We start from the raw sequence: 9,402 nt of genomic DNA, 5'->3' as shown, positions 1-9,402 counted from the left end.
TATATATATATATATATCTTTAAATTTACACACACAAATACATTTAAAATTTTATGTAGTCATACCGTTACTTGCACTTTTAAAATAAATTATTTCATGACTTTAAACGGGAGGATCTACTTTCACAATTAAATTTACACACACAAATATATTTAAAATTTTATGTAGTCATACCGTTACTTGCACTTTTAAAATAAATTATTTCATGACTTTAAACGGGAGGATCTACTTTCACAATTCCCTATTTACCAAGTACGTTCTGTGTTAGACTCCAGGAGGAAGGCTTCTCGTTGCACTTTCTACTGGCTAACAGGTTCAGAGGGGAGCTCAGATTCACTTTTCTCATTTGTTATCCAGAACTTGGGCCTTCATATTGGCAAAGGTGGGGCTCTTAGAAAAGAGGACTAGAGTTGGAAGGATCAAACTAAGCAAGTAAATTGAGAAAGCCAAGGAGAAAGAGAGGTAAGGGTAACCAGGACAGAGACTTAGGAACACAGAAGAAAGCTGCTTCCTCCCGCTCACCTCCACCTCTTGGTTGCTCCTTGCTTCGAGGTCCTGGAGAGATCCTTTTCAAATGGAACTGCTTTGTGTAGCTGCTTCTGTTTTCCAAGTTTTGCCTCTCTTTTATGCCTTTGTTGCTGGGAATACATCTCTTCCTCTCCCCTGGGGCTTGGGCAGTTCTGGGAATTTGAGCCCCAAGATGCTCTGGACCTTCTTCACTCCTCCCTAGGTACTCCAGATAGTTTTCTCTGCTTTTATTATTTTGTGCTCCAGGACTTGGTGTTTTTCACACCACTCCCCAAATGGCTCCCAGTGATCTTAGGGCTCATATTCAAGTCAAAGAATAGAAAGACTCAACCCCAATTCCACAGGAAGCACTATTTCATTCTTGTCTGTGTCATGATGATTTGGGAAGATGTGACCCTGTTTCCCTATGAATCCTCAAATGCCTACTGCTGTCTCCTGAATGACACCCCTTTCAGGTTCTCCAAGCATGACTGTCCAGTAGATGTAGCCTCTATGCTTTCTCTCTCTCTCACCTTTCCTTTCTCAGGGCATATCTCTCCTGTATATAAACAGACAAAACAATGCAGATGCCTCCTCTGCTGGATATCTCTTGTTTGTCCCTCCAGATCTATTTCTACCCTACTTGGGGCTGGGGAGGTTATAGTTTATGGCCTTGGGTTTATGGTTGGTCCTGGAGAAGGGGAGGCCAATGGAATGTCAGAGAGTGGTGGAAAAGAGAAGTTAAGGGATTCATGTCTCCAACTTTCTTCTCACTGGTCCACTGTTTGTCGGTGCTGTTTATCTATTGAAGGCCACTTGTTTCAGGTGGCCCAGCCCATGACTCTTGTCAATATTAATGGCTGTCTCCTCCATTGCTCCTCAGGCTTAGGCCTTGAAATAGCTTTTTTTTTTTTTTTTTTTTTTTTTTTTTTTTTTTTTTTTTTTTTTTTTTTTTTGGTCTTTGTCATAGGGTATGTGCGCTCACCAGAGCAAAACAGAGAGAGAGAGACAGAGAGACACAGAGAGAGAGAGACAGAGAGAAGGAAAGTGAGAAATCACTCCTCAGAGAATGGCCATGCTGCAATCCCTTGCCCTCCGTTTTCCTCTTTGGATTATGGGCACACACACACACACAGACATACAGAGACACACATCTCTTGTGATTTTCAAGCCACAAGGTCTGGGACTTGAACTATGGTTGGCAATGTGATAGTCCAGTGCCTTAATCACCATACTACCTGCTGCTCCCTCCATCCCTTTAAAAAGTTATTGTATGAGGGGACTTCAAAAAGTTTGTAGAAAATGGAATTAAAAGATAAAAGTAAAAATATATAAGCTTTATTCCTACACATAAGCACCACCTACTTCAAGACAGTTTATTAAGTGATGATACCAGTAATTTAGTCTATTCCAAAAGAACTGAGGGTCTTGAGAATATAACCATGCCGATGCATTTTCTTTCTCTGAGATATTTTTGCTATAGGGTGTGTGTAGTAACTGGAGAGATAGAGAGGCAGAAGGCAAGAAATCCATGGGGAATGGCCACACCACAATTCCTTCTCTTCCATTCTCCTCTCAGGATTTTGGGCATGCATGTACATGTGACCTGCATGAGTTTAAGCAACCAGGTCCAGGACTTGAAACATAGTCAACTACGTGGGAGTCTAGCGACATAACCATTATGCCATCTGCTGGTCCCATGCCAATGCATTTTTTAAAAAAATCACTTTAACTAGAGGAAAAAATGGGTGCCCTTTACTTATTTATATATTTACTGACATGAATGTGTATTAGAATGAGAGGGAACAGTCACAAGTCAAATGTTGCAAAGCTCACAAATATTGCCAATACCACAAAACATAAAAATGTTTTGATGTTTTAATTGCTTAACTGCCTTGCCCATTTCTGGAGTGCCATTTTTCTCTACTTTGGATTGCATACTGTTTTATCACCTCTTAACATGACAGCACGTTTATCATTGTATATTTTTCTGCAAATAGAATAGAAAAATAATATAATATACCTCCAGCATGAATACACAAAATATGTTATAATTGACAGTTTAGAAAAATTTTATTAATGATTTTGATTAGCACAGTGTTTTTTCCAATTTTATTTTATTTTATTTTATAATTTCTTTCTTTCTTTCTTTCTCTCTTTCTTCCTCTTTCTTTCTTCTTTTTTTTTTTTTTTTTTTTTTTGGGAGTTTTTTTTTTTGAGAGGATCTTTTTATTATAGGGTGCATGAGCTCGCCAGAAAGACAGAGAGAGACAGAGATACAGAAAGCGAGAAATCACCCCCCAGGGGGGATGGCCACACTGCAATCCCTTCTCCTCCATTCTCCTCTCAGGATCTTGGGCACTCCACGCACATGTGCCCGGTGTGAGTTTAAGCCACCGGGTCTAGGACTCGAACCACGGTCAACTACATGGGAGTCCAGCGACATAGCCATTGCACCAACTGCTGGTCCCCATAATTTCTTACTTATATTTAGTTGTATATCTTCATAGTGTACAATGTGATTTTCTCAAAGTATGTAAGTAGTATGTGATCATCAAATCAAGGTTATTGCCACATGCATTGTTTTCAACAAAGACCTTTACATTCTTGTGTCTGTTCAATTCTTTTTCCTGAGTCCCTCACCCCACCCCACCATTCTCCTCACTCTCTGGCATCTACACTTTTCTCTACTATTATACTTTGAATCTTTCAATTTCTGCCATAAAGTGCAAATGTTTGTCGTATATTGAGTGGGTATAGGCAGTGTTTGTCTTTCATGGTTTGGCCTATTTCACTTAGCATTGAATCTTCTATATTTGCCCACATTTTATCAAATGACAGAATCTCAGTCTTCTTTATGACTGAGTAGTATTCTCTAATATGGATGTGCCAATTTTTAAAATCCAGCCATCAGTTTTTGGGCATTTAGGTTGATTTCATGTCTTAGCAATTGTGAATAACGCTGCAATAAACATGAATGTGCAAGTGTGTTTCTGACTGAATATTTTCCTGTCCTTTGGGTAAGTGCCAAGGAATAGGATTATTGGGTCATATAGTGGTTCTATTTGTAAACAAGACTGGGAAATAAAAAGAGGCGAGAAAGAACAAATCAGGATTGTAAGGTGAATGCTGAGTGATTTCTCAATGAAACTCTTCCAGATCACTCGTTTGATGAAAGGAATAAGCAGGAACACTGTCATGGTGGCGAACGACTGTAGTTAAGTTTTTTCCAAGCACTTTTTCTGGCCAAAGTTTTGGCTAGCTTTCTCGAAACACTCATAATAAGCAGACATTTTTGTCATTTGACTTTCCTGAAGGCTAAAAAGCAAAATACCTCGGGATTTCCCAAATTGTTACTATGCCCTTTGCTCTTGAGCAATCTGCTTTTGCTTTGTGTGGACTACTTCAATCTCTTGATAGTTATTGCTTTGTGCTTTGTCTTCAGAATTGTGCTGGTAAAGCCATGTGTCATCTCCTGTTACAATTCTTTGAAGAAATGCTTCAGGATCTTAATCCCACTTAAAATTTCCTGGGCTGACCTCATGACACACTGTTAAGCACAGTGCAGGAAAATGCTTCAGGATCTTAATCCCACTTAAAATGTCCTGGGCTGACCTCATGACACAGTTGTTAAGCACAGTGCAGGGAAAGCCATATCCCACATGGCCAGCCACAGAGTGATGGCTCTGGCATCTTGAAAAACACTGGGCTCATGCACTTGAGGCCTGATGGGATAGAGAATTGGAGGAAGAAGGATCGTGACATGACCAGGCTTTGTTGAGGGGTGCTTTCTCTTACTCTTTCATATACATGTACATACACACATGTATGTGTGTCCTCTGACATTAAAAAAAATTCCCACTAGAAACCTTTTATTGTCTGCAGCTGAGCTGAATACAACAGTTTTGACACCTGTCAAGCAGAGTGTGAGGTAACTCTAATTTTTCAGTCAGAATTATGTAAGTTGAAATGGCTATAATGATGGCTATTTTTTCTGCTGTTAATCATTGGTCCTCTTCAGTTAGGACACAAATGAGATTGACTTTTCCTTGCAAGTTGATATGAATGACCTGCAATTTTGGGTGTCATCTTCAGCGTCTTCTGTTTCTTCTTAAAATATTAACCAGTTAAAATGTTATCTGCTTTTAAATCGCTGATTTCGTTGAGGTATTGTCCCCATAAACTTTTTGTAAAGCATCAATGATTTCACCATTCTTCTACCCAAGCTTTACCATAAATCTTATGCTTTTTCTTGCCTTAACTTTAGCAGAATTCATGTTTCTCTGGACAACACTTCTTTTCAAACTGTCTTATTTTTATTAGTGTCTCAAAGTAGATTCTAGTCAGACATGTTATAATGAGTTAGTATGATTTCATTTTAGTTCAAAAAATTGGAAACATATGAAGCTTTTTTAAAAAGAATTATTTATTTAATTTTATTTATTCACTCATATTTTATTTTTTTTAAGAAACTTGACCAGAAAGAGATGAGAGAAAGAGAGAGAGAGGGAGAGAGATCAAAGGAAAATGAGAAAGCAAGCCACCAGTTCTGAGACTTGAACTGTGGTCAGCCATGTGGGACTGTCCAGCACCTTAACTACCACACCACCTGCTGGTTCCAGCAGCTTTTTTATAATACACATTTTTTTGAACTTTTTGAATACCTGTTATATATATTTGAGGTGTACAATGCATACACATAACGAAGTGATTATTAACATATACATCATCTCATTTTTTTTTGAGAGTTTTTTGCTATAGGGCATGTGTGCTCACCAGAAAGTCAGAGACAGAGAGATAGAAAGCGAGAAATTCCCACCACCCCCAGCAGGGATGGCCATGCTGCAATCCCTTCTCTTCCATTCATTCTCCTATTGGGATCCTGGGCATGCATGAACACGCGCCCAGTGTGAGTGTAAGCCACCAGGTCCAGGACTCGAACCACTGTTGACTATATGGGAGTCCAGAGATATAACCATTATGCCAACTGCTGGTCCCATCATATCCGTCATATCATATAGTTATCTTTTTTCCTGTTTTATTATTTACTTATATTTTATTATTTACTTATATTTACTAACATATAATAATTGTGCATAATTGTAGAACTACAATATGATTTTACAGTCCAAGGATACAGTGTGTAATTATTTGTTCAGGGTAATTAGTGTACCATCATTTCAACCATTTGTCATTACTTGTGCTGAGAATGTTTAAATTTCTCCCTCTTAGTTACTTTGAGAAACAGCAGATTTTTGCTATCTGTATTCTCCCCACCATTATCTTATTTATTTATGTATTGCCAGAGGATGAGAGAGAGATAGAGAGGATGCAGCTCCTAATGGGACCTGTTCATGCTACGATCTTCCTTGTCTAGTTCTCCAACCTGTCAGGATCCTGAGCACACATGTATATGTGTACCTGGCATGCTTTTCAAGCCCCCAGGTCCAGAACCGAAACTCTGGTCAGCCATATGGAATCCAACTTCCTCTGTGCAGTGCTTAACCACTGCACTGTGAAAACAGCTCTCACCCACTGTATCTTATTACACTAGGCTTTGTTCCTCTTGTCTACCTACAGTTTGATTTCTGTTAATGAACATCCCCAGGCCTATCCTTTCCAGCTTATAGCAGTAATTTTTAATCCTCTATCTTTATGATACAACATAAACATTTCTACATATGAAAGAAAACATGTAGAATTTCACTTTCTATGCCTGGCTTATTTCAAGTAATGTATTGTCTTCAGGCTCTCCTATTTAATATCAAATGACAAGACGTAATTATTTTTAATGGCTGATTAGTATTCCAGTATGTGTGTGTGTGTGTGTGTGTGTGTGTGAAGGTGTATATGCTACATTTATCCATTCATCAGCTGACGGACACTTTGTTTGCTCCATGTCTTGGCTATTATCTATAAACATTACAGAGTATAAATATCTTCTAATAAACATTAGAGTACAGATATCTTAGCAACATACTGATTTACTTTCCTTTATACCTAGCAGGGGAATTGCTGGATCATACAGATGTTCTATTTTTAACTTTTTGGACACTGGTTTCCATACTAGCTGTACTCATTTACATTCCAACCAGAAATGTAACAGAGTGCCCCATTCTCCACATCCTCACTAGCATTTGCTATTTTCTTTTACTTTAATAATAGCCATTCTGACGGGGATGAGATGGTATCTCATTTTTGTTTTGACCTGCATTACTCTCATGATTAGTAACACTGAGCAATTTTTCCTGTTAGTTGACTTGTTCTTGATTGTCTTCTATTGAGAACTGTTTATTCAGGTTATTAGCCCATTTTTAAAATTGAGTTATTTGTGTTTTCACTGCTGAGTTGTGATACTGGTTCTTAATCCTTCGTCAGATAGACAGTATACAATTACTTTCTTCCATCCTGTGGGTTGTCTCTTGAACTTGCTGTGCAGAAGATTTTTAGTTTGATAGAGTGCCATTTATCTATTTTTGTTGTTGTTGCTGCCTGTGCTTTGAGGTTTTATACCTGAACTTGCCAGAACCAATGTCCTAAAATGTTTTCCTCTAGCTTCATTGTTTCAGGTTTATCTTTAAGTCTTAATATATTTGGAGTTGATTTTTGTGTATGGCAGGAGATACAGGTCTAGCTTTATTTTTCTGAATATGGATGTCAGGTTTCCTTTGCACCATTTATTGAAGAGACTGTCTTTCTTCTGAAGGATATTCTTGGTACCTTCGTTGAAAACTAAATGGTTGTATATGTATGTATTTATTTCTGGTTTCTCTGTTCTTTTCCATTGGTTTATTTGTCTATTCCTTTGCCAATACCATGCTATTGTTTTTACTATGGCTTCACTGTATATTTTGAAATCTCGTAGTGTGATGCAAACAGCCCCGTTCACTTTGATAAGAATTGCTTTGACCATTCAGGATCTTTGTTATTTTCTTCTTTTTTCTCTTTCAGTGGTAGTAGTACCTACAATCTAATCTTTTGGCTAATTACCAAAATATACAACACCAGTATAAAAATATTATTAACTGTAGTCTAAACTCGGCCTGTATATTGATAATCTTCTTGTCATTCTCTCATCAATCATCCTTTTGCATATGTCATCTGTTTACTGTTGGAACCCTGACCACAAATCCTGATATCAGCTCTCCCTTTTCCTACACTGAACTTCTGAATCTCTCACTCTTTTTTTCTTTTATTTACATTTCTCTCAATATGTAGCTCCCAATTTCTCACTTTTCACACATTTCAATCCACTTGAGACTTGTATTCCCCAAATAAAGAAAAAGGTATTGCTTTCACACTGTAGGTCAGACCCACTGGAAGCAGATGATGAAACAGAGTTGAAGGTTCAAGAAATGTCTCAGGGCTTAAAACCTATGAAAAAAGGGAGAAGGAAGAGCGATTGGGTAGAAGGAGAAAGTGAACTGTGATGCAGGTGTGACAAAACTTTAGCCAACCTGATGTGGAACTCTAGAGGGAATACAGACCTTCAGGATTGTTTCACATCTGACCAAAATGTTTCAGCCCTTATACCCCACCTTGCACTGTTACAGGATGGTGGCTTCCCAGAACTTGGGCTTTCTGGGCTTTTTGGAGCTAGTGCAGTCCTTGAAGAGCTGATAGTTGGAGCTCCATGGTGCATTTCCGTGTACAACACACTTTGTGCTATTAAATCGAGTGGCAGGGGCAGCAGGTGGTGTAGGGGTTAAAGTGCTGAATCCTACATGACCAGCTTCATGGTTTGAGTCCCGGACCTGGCAGTTTGAGAATCATGCCAGGCTTATGTGTGTGAATGCCCAAAATGCTGGAAGCAGATTGGAGGAGGTGATATTGTGGTATGGCCATGCCCCTTGGGATGATTTCTTAACTTCTTTTTCTGGTGAGAGCATGAACCTTATGACAAAAACAAAAATGAAAACAGAGATATCAAATGGAAATATTTTAGTACAGACACTGAAGACATATGTTTAGTTGCTAGACTCTTGATCCAGTCTAGAGGCAATCTTTGAAGTCCAAAGTCTGCATGAATCACACTGAAAAGTTTTTAGTTTTATTGAGTGTATATTCTGGATGTACAATATGATGATTTAATTTATGTATACACCCTGAAAGGATTCCCACAATCAAATTAACACATACTTGACTTACCTTTAACTACCATTATGAGTGTTTGTGTATATGTGTTGGGTGGGGGTGAGTGTACTTAATATATACTTTCTTAGCAAATTACAAGCAAACACTAGTTTTGTTAACTATAGTCATGGTGCCATACATTTGGTCCTCAAAACTTTAAACTGATAATTCTAAAATCTTATCTAAAGCTCGTGGTTGATCAGTTGTTTTAGGAGGGCTCTACATCAAGGGAAGTTGAAGAACTTCCATGTTTGTTCTATTGTCTTTTCTTGACTGCTTATTTAAGATACACTGCTCTGCGGAAGAGCATGTAAAACCTCTCACAGTCTGGGTCCAATCCTTCTTTCAACCTGTATCCCTCCACACTGCTTTCTCAATGTTGATCTCTTAGATGTTTATCAATAATTCCTTATTTTATGAATTTTGGTATCCTTTTAAATGCGAGTGAGTCATTCTGAAACTTTCTACTCTCACCCTTACCTTTTCTCTATAATGTTGCTTCATTTATGAAACCTTCCCTGGTCCCCACAGGTGTAGTTAGATGGTCACTCTCCAAGCCATTTTCATCGCTCTAAGGTGTTTTCATCTCTCCGAGGTGTGGCCACAAAGCTTGTACCTCTGCTTTGCTGTATATATATATATATATATATATTTATATATATTTATATGTGTATGTGTATTTTATATATATATATATATATACACATACAGTAGATATCTATATATAGAAGGTATATATATATATATATATATACACACACA

The sequence above is a fragment of the Tupaia chinensis genome, unplaced genomic scaffold, assembly GCF_000334495.1.
Source record: "Tupaia chinensis unplaced genomic scaffold, TupChi_1.0 Scaffold139491_1, whole genome shotgun sequence".
In the NCBI taxonomy this organism is placed as follows: Eukaryota; Metazoa; Chordata; class Mammalia; order Scandentia; family Tupaiidae; genus Tupaia; species Tupaia belangeri.
This window is presented reverse-complemented; position numbering follows the sequence as displayed.